The 15,948-nt window shown below is 36.7% G+C and overlaps 1 pseudogene; it reads right to left on the minus strand.

The window, feature by feature from the left end:
- Window positions 1-14,747: 14,747 nt before the first annotated feature.
- LOC144288365 (26S proteasome non-ATPase regulatory subunit 4 pseudogene) lies at window positions 14,748-15,902 on the minus strand (annotated as a pseudogene).
- Window positions 15,903-15,948: the final 46 nt, after the last annotated feature.

Consider the following 15,948-nt stretch of genomic DNA (forward strand, 5'->3'; position numbering starts at 1 on the left):
GAATCAGATTAAAAAAAAAAAACAAGGTATAAATAAATTATAACTAAATCATACCTACTCTAATATGCACATTTTGTAATTCTTTAAATGTATGCTGATGGAATTATTTCAGAGGGTCACAGACTTTCATCTAAAGGATTTAGGATTCGGAAATTTTATTCCACGTACAATAGGAAATACAGATTCAGAATATAATTTGGGAATAAATCATCATTCCATAAAAATGATATCTATAGCATTGACTTCAAACACTTCATTTTTACTTAAAATTTAAAAAATCCTTCTGTATTATAGCAGAAAGAAATAGCAGAAAGTTAAATATTTAATCCAGTTAGAATACAAAAGAATAAATTACAATATGTTATCAGCATTTCTCAGCTTTTTGATGCTGTTTTTTATAGCCCATTGTTCAAATTTGTTTAATTTTTTTTAATTAAGAAATTTTTAATTGCAAATAGTTTTACATGGTTTGAAATATAAACTAAGTTTATTTTGGACTTGGAAATTAAAATCCTTATTTCTTATATATCGGATGCATTGTCATTATAGTAAATGGGATTTTTGATATAGATATTATCAATTAGAGAAAATCATTTAGTTGGGGAAGAGAAATGAGGTGGGAACCTATTCTGGCAAAGATAACTTCAGAGTTCTCTTGGACACAAATAGTTTGCCCAGGTGACCATGTCTTAATAAGTAAAGTAGATTAGATTTGCCATGCCTGCTAGTTCCATCTTTGCTTTCCTTCAAGGAGTTGTGACAGACAGTATATGGCCTGTGGGGGATTGTTCAGATCCTCCCACTGGTGATATCTGTCAATGTATCTTGTTCCTGTTCCCTGGCTTGACAGGAATCTGCATCAGGGTTGAATATGGTTGGGAACCTAGCCCATTTAAGCCTGTCAGCCTCATTGACAGGCAGACACTGGAGCTGCCCCCTTTCAGAGTCATCTAGCTCAGTTTCTAGGCACATAAGAATGGGTGAGTTTCTTTCCCAATGAACAAAGGGAAGCCCATGATACAGAACTATAACAATTTAACTATTATCACTTCATTCTGGTTTGTTGCTTGAACAGATTATCCCTCCAACCACTCTCAGCTTTGATCAGCACTCAACCAGTATGGAACTATAAATAAATACGTTTGATTCAAGAATACTGAGCATTTACTATGTACTGTGTAGATATATAGCCAATGGCTAAAGGGGTCCTCTCAAACTTATCCCATTATTAAACCCTCCTCTTAGTTCAGGCTGCTATACCTGGGTGGCATAAACAAGAGACAATAGTTCTCAGAGGTCTGGAGGCTGGGAATTCCAGGATCAAGGTGCCAGCTGATTCAGTTCCTAGGGAAAGGTCTTTTCCTGGATTGCTGGGGACCACCTTCTCACTGTCTCCTCACATAGCAAAGAGAGAGATTAGCTCTACTCTTTTTCTTTATGAGAACACTAATCCCACCATCATGACCTCATAAAACCTAATCACTTTCCAAAGCCCCTACCTTCTAATATCATCACATTCAGAAATTAGGGTTTCAACATATAAATTTGGGGGAGACATAAATATTCAGTCCATAACACCCACATCCTATTTTAAACTATTCATTGAAACTGGCATTAGTACTTCACATATCTAATTTATTTTGTGTAAGGATATTAATTATCAGATCATGGCAATTCAATTGTTTTTGTAAAATGAGCTATTTGCTTATTTTTTGTGTTCAGCATCATAACCAGCATTCTTTAGAACACTCACTTATAAATGTAGCAGAATTGATTTTTCCCTAGTTTCTAGCACCTTTGCAATGGGTATATTACATTATAGCTTTTGTTATAATAAATGTGTATGTTGTTTACATGTCAATTTCCCTATTATACTTGGAGCTATTTGAAGACAAAAAACCTTATTAATCTTTGACCACCTCATTTATGAGAATTTATGGAACGTGGTAGGCACCCAGTTAATATGTACAGAGTGTTGAATGAATGTAAAAAGTATCAAATATGTAGTATGTGAAAAAGTAAAACAGAATTTATCATGGGTTTATCATAATTATAAACTATAATTATGATTTTTAAAATACATTTTAACATTTGGATGAAGACTGAAAGAACCCAGGGAAAATGGTAACAGTGTGAGTTGTTGGGACATGCTAAAAATGATTTTTCTTATGTTTTTGATTTCTGTTTATAGGATTAATATATCATTTTGGCAATGAGCAATATATAAGAGAAATGTTAGCTATGAATTTATATGAGATATAATGAGCTCCATCTCTATATTATTTAACTGTTTCTATTTCCTCAAGATCAGCTGGATATGATTTTTTTCCCATGATCACTTAGCCAATGAAACTGTTAACTATCTAATGGACATATGAATACTCTATAATAAGTATTTGTAGTGACAGGCAATGGATTTTTAAAATATCATACTTTCTTAAGTGTGTACATAATTGTTAAATTAAATTTGGAAGTTCTACCATATTTATCTATAAAGACATACACATTGTATAGTTTGCAATGTTGTACCTTAAGATAATTATCTTTAGATCCATGCATTGCACAATTTTGCCTTAATGTAACATTTGAAAGTATTTATATTAAAACCTATAGGCATTTTTAGGATTTTTTTACATAATCGTAACATCTTTTATTGCATTGTACTATATAATATTCTAGGGATAAGGACCCCTTAAATCAAACTACAAAAATGATACCATGATTGAAAGGTTTTACTTGTACTGACTTTATTTTGAGAGCTGTACCAGGATAGGAGGACGGGGGAACACGGGATGGAATCAGAGGACGGATACAAAATTATAATTCAGGGACACCTGTGTGGCTCAGCGGTTGAGCGCCTGCCTTTGGCTCAGGGCGTGATCCCCGAGTCCCAGGTCGGGTTCCCTGCATGGAGCCTGCTTCTCCCTCTGCCTGTGTCTCTGCCTCTCTCTCTCTCTTTCTCTCTCTCTCTCTCTCTCTCTGTCTCATGGTTAAATAAATAAAATATTCAAAAAAAAAAAAAACCTCAGGGAGGTTTATGCTTCGAGGAAGATGGAAGGCATATACTTTGTTCTATTTTTAATACTTTTTAAAAACTTTTAATCTAAATTCCAGTTAGTTTACAGTGGAATAGGGGCACCTGGGTGAGTCAGCGGTTGAGCGTCTGCCTTTGGCTCAGGGCATGATCCCCGAGTCCCGAGTCGGGCTCCCTGCATGGAGCCTGCTTCTCCCTCTGCCTGTGTCTCTTCCTCTCTCTCTGGGTCTCTCATGAATAAATAAATAAAATATTTTTAAAATAATTATAATTCAGTGATGACATGCACACCCATGGATCCTCAAAGTAAATCACAGTGTGGCAAGTATGTTTTTCCTGCAACAGTTCTATTTTTTTTAACTCAATTAGCATTATATTTAAGGAGAATAAAACTTAATTTGGTGTAGAGAACCATGATTAATAACACCCACTAATATTTTACTAAACATTAAGATCTAGTATAATAACATATATCATTCTGATCCCTTAGCTCTTCTGTAGGTAAGTACACTGTGTTTATTTTCGAGGTAAGAATTATGTTATTTGGAGAAGATTCTATTCAAATAACTGTGAGTAAAAATAGAACAAAGTATTAAACAGACCTGTTCATCCAAATATAGTATTTATGATTATCTGTTTTGCTCACATATAATGATTTTTTACTTTATTTTTGCAGAATATATGTTTTTAGTATTAAAATTTTTAAAATATGTTTTATATATGTTACATAATTGTATAATATTAATATATAACAAGTTCTATAATATATAAGAAATGTACTCAAAATTATAGTTTATTGATGTCCATTTATATATTTTTTAAGATTTTATTTATTTATTCACGAGAGAAACAGAGAGAGGCAGAGATACAGGCAGAGGGAGAAGCAGGCTCCATGCACGAAGCCCGACATGGGCCTCCATCCTGGGACTCCAGGATCACGCTCTGGGCGGAAGGTGGTGCTAAACCGTAGAGCCACCCAGGCTGCCTCGTTTATAAATTTTTACTTCTTTAATGAAGTCAACTTGTTAAATAATCAATTGTGGCAAAAAAGAAATATTGTCTTTTTTATTGTTTTCCAACCCCATTGATATTTTCAAAATCCTAATTGATCTTCTCTCAAGTCACAATTATTTCAATGATCAGCAGAACAATTACAATTTAAGAATGATTTTGATCAATTACCTGATAATTTAATAGATTACAATAAATGTACATACATGTTGATAAATTTTCCTCCCTCCCTCCCCAGCTTCCACCTCACAGAGATCTTGAAGGCATCAACCCTGGCACCACAGGATGTGCTTGGAGTGATTTCATGGCTCTGTCCCAATAGCACCTATCAAGCTGCACGGAGATTATCATGTGCCTGAGAGTCCTAACAAAGGCTTAAAGCAATTCACATGCTCAGCCCAGGCAGTAGTGAATGAACATTCCTGGTTACTTACTGGAATTCAGAAATAAAATACTATGGAAAATTTAACTTCCACAAGTAAAAAATATTTACATGAGACAAAATGGTACATAACACATAGAAATCTGCTAAAATAAAAAGAAGTGTTATCTTAATTACCTTTTTCTTCTACGATCTTAGCATTGTTTGGATTTCATGTTAATTTCTGAAGTACATATTTATCAGTTAGTCAATGACTAAGTAAATATTTGGTATCAGTTCATTCAATTATATTTTGAGTACCAAGCATTGTTCCAGCTGATGAAGTTACTTGGTGATAAAAAAATCAAGAAACAGACAATCCTTGTCCCCAAGGACCTTATGATAAACCACAAGTAAATAGAAATAAGAAGAATCTTATGTGTCAGCGTTTAATTTGTTCTATAAAGACAATGAAACAAGAAAAGGACATAAACAGGGACCATGTGTAGGTGTGCTATTTTATGAAAAATAATCAGGAAAGATCTCTTTGATAAGGTGATATAAACAGAAGCATAAAAAACATGACATGAACCAAGTAGGTATCTAAGAGAAGAGACATAGTAATAAATCCAGTGTGATTTGAGCCATATGAGTGGAAATTGGTAGAGGAGGTGTAGCCAAGGGCCAAGTGACTTTTGATTTTTGTAGGTCACGAGAAAAACACTGAATTTTACTCTAAATCATGAGAGGCTTTAATTTCAAATATTGGCTTTAATTTTTAAAGATTATTTTGGCATTGGTGTAGAGAAATTACAAGAAAGGGGTAAAATGCAGCATAGACACAAATTCAAGCAAGATATGATAATAGCTTAAACCAGACTGGTAATAGTGTTTGACATTCCTATTAGATAGCTCAGTGGAGAGGCTGAATAGGCAATTAGCCTTGTTGCTGAAAATCCTGGAATTTGTAACAAAGGCCCTTGCTGGAGATGTAAATTTGAAAGATTTTAGAGAAGAGATAGTGTCTTCATTTTAGATGGGACAGAAGCAGATTTGCAGTAATTCAGTTATAAGGGACCTCTGCAAGTAGAGGTACCAGTAAGAAAGCAAGTGAGATAGAGAAGGAAAACAAACTTGAAAATAAATGTTCATTATTGAGGTTAATGCTTGATTCCACAAGAACCTCTGGAGAAATGCACCGATATTTTCTAGAAAATTCCACCTGAATGATAGAAGCCTGGGGAACTGATCTCCTAGATCCTATTCTCCACCATTATTTGACTATTGCTCCTAGGAGTTTTATGTCACCCTGGATATCCCAGCTACTCTTTCTCAGCATCAAAGATACTCCTGAAGATCTGGGGCAATAAATAGAGCATAAGTGAGGTGGAACACTGTCACTATAAGGATTCTGAGCTTGCATGGGACTATTCACAATAGGCACATCTGAAATCAGAGGTGCATGGAGGAACGGGACACAGGACAGCTGAGATATCCACTATAAATCATATATAAGTTTACTTTATAAGAGCAGATCAGATTCTAAGGACTCAGTAGAATTAGAGAAGCATGTGGATATTTGGAGCTTGGGAAAGTATGGAAGAATCAGTAAAAACGACTCAGTTAAACAGAGAGAACTAAAAATGGATGCTATCTTAAAAGCCAAGTAAAGAAAATGAATTAAGAAAGGGTTAGTTTTAAAGAGTCACGTGCAGCTGATAAAATTAAGGACTGAGTGTTCATTACTGCATTTGTCATTAATGATACAGAAATGCGGTCCACAGTCCTGACTAGAATAAATTTAACTCAGAGTAGAAAAATAAAATGTGAAAAAGAAAAGAAATTAATAAAAACCTCTTTCAAGGGGTTTTAGTGAAAGTGTGATGGGATGGCAGAAGCCTGAAGAAAGCATGGCGTCAATATTTTAAGACCTTTATAAGTCCATTGTAGTGGAGCTAATGAGTTGAGCTTGGTCGTAGAGCCAAGAACTAAAAACATGTGACTGGAGAAGACAATTCTGGTTGAAATGTATTGCTGGCACATGGCTGGTCCTAAGGAATATACTTCAGAATAGATATTCAGGGCAGTATTCCTTCTGTTCATCACTAAGTATTTTCTCTCCTCCTTCCTTTTCCTTTCCTCAAATATTTTTTTTCTTTCTCTACTTACTCTAACCCTGCTCACCAGTCTCAAAACAAAAGGGCAATTGTGTGAGTAAAAGAGGTTTTGTAGCATATTTTTCCTTCATATTTTAAGGAGGCATATGTGTCAACAACCTAGAATTTTGAGGGCCCACGCACTATGCCATTTACGCAAAAACCAAACCAAACACAGAATAATTTCCACTCAATAGTCTGTGGTAAAGAACGTGAATTGAGATCCATGCAAAAAATTCCCTCAGCAGACTAGGTAGGAACATTGATGAGATGAAATGCCTTTACTATTCCAAACATGTGGTCAAAAGAGGTTAAGGAAAGCAATTAAACAGCAGGCTTTGCAAAAACTTTTAAAATTTTAAATTTACTGAGTGGGATAGTTACATCTCTATTAATATTAATTATATATTTCTATCAATGACACCAAGAAGTAGCTTGGTATTATTTCAATTAAAAGGTAAAGTGGTTGGGCAGCCCGGGTGGCTCAGCGGTTTAGCGCTGCCTTCAGCCCAGGGCGTGATCCTCGAGACCAGGATCGAGTCCCACGTCAGGCTCCCTGCATGGAGCCCGCTTCTCCCTCTGCTTGTGTCTCTGCCTCTCTCATTCTCTCTCTCTCTCTCTCTGTCTCTCATGAATGAATAAATAAAATCTTTTAAAAAAATCTTAAAAAAAATAAATAAAAGGTAAAGTGCTCAAATCAGGAAAATGCTATTAATGAACTAAGACCGTGTCACATGTTCATGTAATAATTACACTGTTTAATAATATTTAACGTCCATTGATAGGAATTATCATGTTGCGGTAATAATGCAGGCGTTGGGTATTCTAATCTTTGTTAAAAATAATTTTCTTCCTCAGGAAAATAAATATTGTTATAACATGAAATGTAAAAGAATATAGTATCAATAATAAAAGCAGTCTTCTCTGTTATCATTGCAACTAAGACTTCACTTAAAGGAGGTCAACATAAATGCATGTTATTTGTTAACTCAGACTTTATGCTGTTTGTAAAATAGGAGAACATATTACTTGCTTGAAGATTAAAACTTAAATATCATTACACCACTAAAATATACAAAGATGTTTCACTGCCCTCTGTACAAGTTAAAGAAACAATTCCCTGTTCACTAGAGTTTATGTTAAGCAATGGCCCCATCTATATATGAATTTTTGGTAAATTAAATATTTACTAATTATGAAAATGATGCTATGAAAGTAAAATTTGGATAAAATTTAAAACTATATGAATTTAAAACTAGAATTACAAATAAATTATTCATAAATAAGTTTTAAATAGAAGAAACAATAAAAGACTAGCAAAATTTTCTTTCTACTTAAATTTTGTGAACCACATTTTTCCTTTTTAAATTAATTTCAATATACTTTATTATTTAAGCCTAAATTCAAGCTGAAAGTAAAGTACATCCAATAATGGGGATGTCTGCAATTAGCCTTGGAGTTTACTTTCAATGTAACCTCCCAGTCTTATTAGATATTGGATGCCACTCTTTCTTCCTTAAATTCTTAAGGTAGCTAGCATGTATTTATTCTCATAATTGACCTAGATTTATCTATAATTGTCTAGATCTATGTTGTTGAATAGGTAATCACTAGTCACTTGTGGTTATGAGTACTTGAAATATGGAGAGTCAGAACTGAGATATGCTGAGACTGTAAAATACAGGATTTCTACCTGTATAAATATAAATTAAAAATATAAATTATCTTGCTAAAAATTTGCTACTTATTACATTTTGAAATATTTTAGATATATTGGTTAAAATACATATTATTAAGTTTACCTGGCTTGTATTACTTTTTAATATGGCTATTAGGAAATTTGATTTTTAAAAATATATGTATTCTGGTAGGCTGAAACCTAAGATAGCCCCCAAGATTCCAGCCTCTGGTATCCATACACCACCCAGTTATCCAATAAAGCAATAATCTAGATGTTGCTGGGAAGGGATTTTACAGGTATAGTTAATTAAGACCACAAGTCTGCTGACCTTGTGAAGGGCTACCACATGAGCCCTTAATTTTCTTCACCTGCTGAGAGAAGAGGATGTCAGGGATGTTCTTTGGCTGGTTAGAGAAAATAAAAGCAAACATCCTTGCTGTGAAATGCCCATGTTGGGTATCCTACCACAAGCTGCCATAACAAAACACCATAGATTAGGTGGCTTAAAGAACACTTTTTTCACCAATCTGAGATCAAGGTTCATGGTCAGGTTCCGGTGAGAGCTCCACTTGACTTGCATACAGCCTCCTACTTGATGTGTTCACTGCTTTCTATAAGGCCACCAATCCTACCAATTTAGGATCTGACCCTTATGGCTGCATTCCACCTTAATTACTTCCTAAAACCTCTATCTTCAAAATAGCTACATTGGATGTTAGAGCTTCAACATCTGAATTTAACACAGTTCAGTCTATATCAGGGGATCAAGTAGTAAGGAACTACCTATAGTAGCCAAGAGCTGTCCCAGATTTATAGCTAGCAGGACAATAACCTCTATCCTACAACCTCAAGGAAATAAACCAGTGAGTTTAGAAGAAGATCCTGATCCCCACATGGGAACCACAACCACAGCGGACTCCTTGATTTTAACCCTGTCAGATCCTGAGCAGACTGTCTAGTCTCACCATGTCCAGATTTCTTACCTATAGGAATTACAAACTACATCAATGTTTTAAGCTGAGTTTGTGATAATTACTTATGCATTAATAGGAAATAATACGTGCAGCTCATATTTTGGCTTGTACTATATTTTATTCAATAGTAGTTATCCAAGAGCTATGATTCTAGATCTGACCTAGTTAGAGAGCTTTAAAATCTTTCAATGATTACCTAAACTTGAAGTTGAGCAAAAATGGGAGTGACTTCTTCCTTACCACAGAGTCCCTGTCCTGAATCTTCTTTCCTCCCCTTCCTTCAAACATTTATCAAGAGCATAATATCTGAAAGATGTGAGATGGCGATTGGGGACTGTAAGGAAAAAATGTCATCATCCTGAGGGCACCAGCATGGCCCAGTGGTTTGGTTAATTGTCCAACTTTTGATTTCAGCTCAGGTCATAATCTCAGGGTCGTGAGATCCGAGTCCTGTGTTGAGCCATGCTCAGGTGGAGCCTACTTAAGATTCTCTCTCTCCCTGTCCCTCTGCTGCTCCCACCCTTGTCTCTCTCCTTCTCAAAAAAATAATTAAAAATAAAATGAAATCAAAAGTTATCATCCTGTACTCATGGAAATCAATGTATACACTCTATGTTTGGATGGCATAATATAATATTAGTATTTGCTTTATAATTCATTTTAAAATATGATTGATTGTATTCCCAAACTCAAAATCACTTCAATTATAAAAAAATTAATTATATTTAGCCAACCAAAGCACATTAATATGGCAAAAGATAATCAGATTAATAGAAGAACCTTGAGTGCAGCAGCCTACAATTTCTACAAAGGTCTAATATTGAGAGTGATTTGGGCAATGAAAAAACTTACAGGGTTTTAGGTGCATGAAAACTAGCCTCAAAGAAGCTACCAGTCTACTTTACCAGTACATTTCTTAAAATTATTCCAAGAGCTATAGAAAATGGCTCTAAAATTATCTGCTTGTGCCGAAAGTCATGGGAAGAAAGAAATTAGCACTAGCAGTTTTGTCTATTAATCTATCAAATGAATACTGGGATGTCAGAATCAAGTGATAAATACCTAAGGACAGGTGCTTCAATGCATTCCTTCGAAGAGAGAAAGCAGCTTGAAGAGGAGAGGTTAACAGTCTAAAATGTCAATTCACATTTGCCCAGAATTAAAATGAGGTACTATAATAAAAGCAATAAAAAACAGTGAAATCTTAAGTTGTTGCTATTCAGAGGACCCCACTCACTATATTAGCATTTTTCTCTTCTAAGTTTCATGGTTTAGAAATAAAGTTTTCATAGAAATATATAATAAATTATCCTTGGGTTAAGCTACTATAAGGAATGCTGAAACCCAAGAGCATCCCCAAATTGGTTTATGTTTATGTCTCGAATACCACAAACCCAATGATAACATTTCAAACTCTCACCAAGTTTTCTTCATTTCACTCTGCCACAATGGGAAGTTATTCACTTAGTTAGCTTCCTTACCTAACCCTCATCAAGGTTGGTTAAAATACATACTATTAAGTTTACCTGTCTTGTATTACTTTTTAATATGGCTATTAGGAAATATGATTTTTAAAAATTTATGTATTCTGGTAGGCTGAAACCTAAGATAGCCCCCAAGAAATAGAAGGGATTACAAATGTGGAGGTGATCATAAGGTTTGATAATAATGATGAAAAGTAGGCATCACTAAAGCAAAATATCAAATCTCTAAAATACTATCTGCAGAATATTAAAAGATGAACAGCTCAAAAATGAAAAATAAGGACAAAACCAGGGATGGTAGGATGACATGCTTGCCTGTGAATCTTTTCATTGATATAAACACAGAAAACAAAACTAAGCTCTAAAGAAAAGAGGTGTTTGCAAGGTGTTCTTAAGAAGGGAGCCCCCCCAAAAAAAATTTAAAAAAATAAAAAAATAAATAAAATAAAATAAAAGAAGGGAGCCCAAAGAATAAAAGCACTATTGGGCGGAGAAGATCCCTCAGGGATTTGGTGAATCATAGCGTCATTTTTCATCTTCAATATTGCCTCGATGTTTCTCATAGAATTGCCTCTGTTTTTCCCAGAGACGAGGCACAACTAGTTATGTATGTGTATGTATATATGTATGTATACAAATACTTATATATTTTTCTTTTTTTAATATTTTATTTATTTATTCACGAGAGACACACACACACACAGAGAGAGAGAAGGGCAGAGATATAGGCAGAGGGAGAAGCAGGCTCCATGCAGGGAACCTGAGGTGAGACTCGATCCTGGGTCTCGAGGATCATGCCCTGGGCTGAAGGCAGCACTAAACCACTGAGCCACCCATGCTGCCCAAATAATTATATATTTTTTACATATTTTATATATTGCCTTGATAAAAGAAAAGGAGAATTACCACAGATACAAGTAAATCTGCTCATAGAAAGAAAAAACTCTTGCTAAATTAATTAGTCTCATAATTTATACTTATTTCCTTATAAATGTGAATATCCCATGGCAGTTTTTCTTTGATTAAACTTTGGCAGAGATAATGCCATATGTTTAAAACATTTTCCTGAATTCAGAAAACTGTACTTAATACCTTTGAAGTTCAGCAAATATAAGTAACTGCTTTCATCTGGAGAAACTCTGTCAAAAGTGTCATATGTCATTTCTGTGAGGCAGTAATGTCCTCTGATACTCAGGTACCATTCTCACCTCATGTGGTACAGGAAGGCCTTGTATAGAGAAGGAACAGCCACAGAGTCTATGAAGGACGACAGCTCCCTGGGAGTGGCAGAGATATGGTATGGACTTTGCATGGGATTCAGAGATCATATTACTAATAAGTTTCATGAAAATGAGAAAAAAATGTGCCAAGAAACTAACTGCTCATGGTAAAATGATAAACAGAAATAATAAAACCAAGAAGTTGGCAATAGCATGAACAATGGACAAAAAAACAATACTATTATGAATAATTCAGTTAAGCTAGATTGTAATAAAAGCTATGATGAGTTTGTAGATGGATATTTATCCTTTGCATTATTTTTCAAACCCCTTCATTACTTTAATGAGTGACATTAACCAGATCACATATAAAGCATTTCCTTTAAATGATCTAGCATCAATTATATACATGTTCTTTAAAAAGTATGTTACTTTTATAGCAGACCAGGAATGAAGCTTGTTTTGTTTTCCAAATTTTCATTAGATACAAATAAGTTTCACTAAAATGTGATGAAATTTCTAAATCAGACACTTCCATCAATTAGTGTCAACATCTTTTGAGAGTAGAACCCTGGGGATATAAAGTACTTAAGTTACAGAGAACAAACTCTCACCTGGGAAGCTCAAGGATTTTGTTTTCATCAAAAACTGTTATGCACAGAGCAAAAGACTTTCCCAAATAGCAGTGATCAATGCAAATATATCTAGCATTGAACATTAACTTATAGTATTTTATTTTTTTATATTTATTTTTTAAGATTTTATTTATTTATTCATGAGACACACACACACACACACACACACACACAGAGAGAGAGAGAAACAGGCAGGGACACAGGCAGAGAGAGAAGCAGGCTCCATGCAGGGAGCCCGATGTGGGACTCGATCCCGGGACTCCAGGATCACACCCTGGCTGAAGGCAGGTGCTAAACTGCTGAGCCACCCAGGGATCCCCATAACTTATAGTATTTTATAAAAATGCTTTTTAAAAAATCCTTTTTCCCCCCTTTATCAATATCTGCCTTCCCATACATTGACCTAAGACCTGATATTTGTATTGTTTCTGGAGGATTTTAGCTATTTATAAAGTAACATTAATTTCTGACCCAACTGAATTGTACAAACAAAATATGTTTTGTATAACTGCTTCTTACATCAATACCATAATAATGCATTTTGATCATAAATGTTTTTTTATAAGATTGTATTTATTTGAGAGAGGGAGAATGCACACAAAAGAGCATGAGTGGGGTTGGGGCAGAGGGAGAGGAGAAGCAGACCCCCCCACCCAGCAGGAACCGCAATGGGATTCGATCCCAGGACCCTGGGATCATGGCCTGAGCTGAAGACAGACACTCAACTGACTGAGACACCCATGCACCCCCTTTGTTAACTCTTAGAGGCACCAAATATTCTCCTATTCTGCCATTCTGATGATGTCCTAATAGAAAATATGTCTGTTACTATATATTCTCTTTCAGTGTATTAATTCCTCATTATTACTTTTTAATTCCTCATTATTAGAAATGGCTGGCATACATGATAGAACTCCTATGCAGGGAAAAGAAAAAGAAAAAGAAAAAGGTGGAATTATCTCAACCCTAGGACTTAATTTTATGCCCAATTGTCTAAAATTTAAGTATAGATTCTACTACCAATTGTACAGACTATAAAAATCTCTAGGCACCATAAGAAGAATAAAAAGATAACCTATAAACACTTGAGTACACCACTTGAAACGCATACAGAAAAAATATCTAAAATATATAAGTGGCATCTACCACTTAAGAAAAAATGATATAAGAATGTAATGGCTAAAAGAAGATAAATATATGCCTAGGAAGAGGAAACAAATCATAAATGAATATTAAATATAGGTTGGGTAAATGAAGTTACAAGCACAGTGAGATAGTTTTTAATATTGACCACTTTGTCAAAAATGAAGAAGTCTGAAAATATCATGTGTGAATGAAGACGTTAGGCAACTATGATTTTCATTTATTTTAATGAAAATAGCTAAATGATTATATAATTTAATGAATAGTTTAAGTATAAAAGTATTTTAAATTACTTAAATGGGGATCCCTGGGTGGCGCAGCGGTTTGGCGCCTGCCTTTGGCCCAGGGCGCGATCCTGGAGACCCGGGATCGAATCCCACGTCGGGCTCCCGGTGCATGGAGCCTGCTTCTCCCTCTGCCTGTGTCTCTGCCTCTCTCTCTCTCTCTCTCTCTCTGTGACTGTCATAAATAAATTAAAAAAATAAAAAAAAATAAAAAAATTACTTAAATGAGCAAAAATAATTAAAAGTAAACCATAATCAGTCTCTTCTCAGGCTTGTCATCAGCAACAATGAACGAAGACTACAGCTTCAATATTTTGAAGAAAATAATTTAAAACTAAGACGTTATTATTGATATATAATGGCATAATAAAAGCAACACATTTTTACACAGTCCATATACTCTTTTTTTGTTTTTAAAGATTTTATTTATTTATTTATTCATGAGAGATACAGAGAGAGACAGAGATACAGACAGAGGAGAAGCAGGGTCGGTGCAGGGAGCCCGACGTGGGACTCGATCCCGGGTCTCCAGGATCACACCCTGGGCTGAAGGCACACTGTGGTTTCAGTGGTTTACACTGAGTGTTTACACTCAGTGGTTTACACTGAGCCACCCGGGGTTCCTTTTTTTTTTTTTTTTTTTTTAAACAAAAGTTGCCCAGCTCTACTTCAGTCGTCCTGGTTGCAGATAACATATCTAACTCTAGTTGCCGCCCGGCCCAATCCAGCCCCCTGAGCAGGCTCAGCTACCCTTGCCCCCAGTCTCATTTCTTATCCTCCTTTTTGTCCTTCTTGTCATCCTTGTTGGCCTGTGAGGCCAGAGAGCCCATGACATTTCAAACAGCTTCGTTGTCGAGATCCTCGCCTGGAAGGCTCTCCGGGACGCTCTGCAGGAACTCGGGGTCCCGCAGCGCATCACAAGCATCCTCCTCCTTGGCGGGCTCAGATGTGTCCGTGGCTGAGCTGGCATCAATGTCCGCGCATTCCGTCTGGCCGAACTCTGCACCCTGCGGGGACATCTGCCTGGCACAGGCGATCTGCTCCTCCTCAGTCATCTGCTCAGGTCGGGGGGCCCGCTGCGGCCCACCTCCTGAGGGCCGATGGTCACCTTGAGCAGGGCGTCACTAGCCTTGGGCCCAGCCGTAGCCATCCCCGCCCCAGCCGCGGGGCCGCAGCCGCCCCCCGGGCCTCCTCGGCCTGCCGCTGCCGCTGCTCTTCCATAGAACCCGGAGCGCCAGGGCCAGCTGGGGATCAGCGCTGGGATCCACTCCGAAGTCAAAGCCACTAGCACCAAGACCCAGCATGGCACCACCTTGCCAGCCCAGAACCGGAGAACTGATGAGCGCGTCAGCCAAGCTGGGCCCAGGGGGCACTGCCACCAGAGGAGAACCGGTTCCATCGTTGCCCTTCAATGTGTTTACAAAGGCTGTCAGCTTTTCTGTGTTCACCTCCTCTTTCCCAAGACTTATAATGTCAACATATACCTTTTCCTTCTTGAAACGTTTAGCCAGTTTCACCAGATCCTTCTCGTTGTCCTCCACGGGGCTTCCCACCAAGGCAAAAATGCGCATCTTGTGATTCTTGCCCTGCCGGTGCTTCGAGAGCCAGATGAGCCGCGGGGATACCAGTGCAGAAGGTGATCTTGCCCTTGGGTTGGACAGTGTGGAGCTTGGAAAGAGTGTGGCCGTTGTCAGGGGGGAGTGTGGTCAGCATTTCACAGTCATTGGCCAGTGTGATGAGGCCCACATTGTTTTCAGGATTGCTGCGGGTCTTAGGAGTGACAAACGACGTTGACAGCATCTGTTGGGCCTGCAGCCAGGTGGGTAAGAAGTCCCCATTCCCCATATACTCACTGTTGTCCACACAAACCATAGTGCTTTCCAACACCATCTTGCCACCTTCCTCCCTTCCCTACCGGTTCTTCTCTCCATATACTCTTTCTAGGAATTATTTGAGGAATAATTT

This window comes from Canis aureus, chromosome 18 (assembly GCF_053574225.1).
Source record: "Canis aureus isolate CA01 chromosome 18, VMU_Caureus_v.1.0, whole genome shotgun sequence".
NCBI classification, from domain to species: Eukaryota; Metazoa; Chordata; class Mammalia; order Carnivora; family Canidae; genus Canis; species Canis aureus.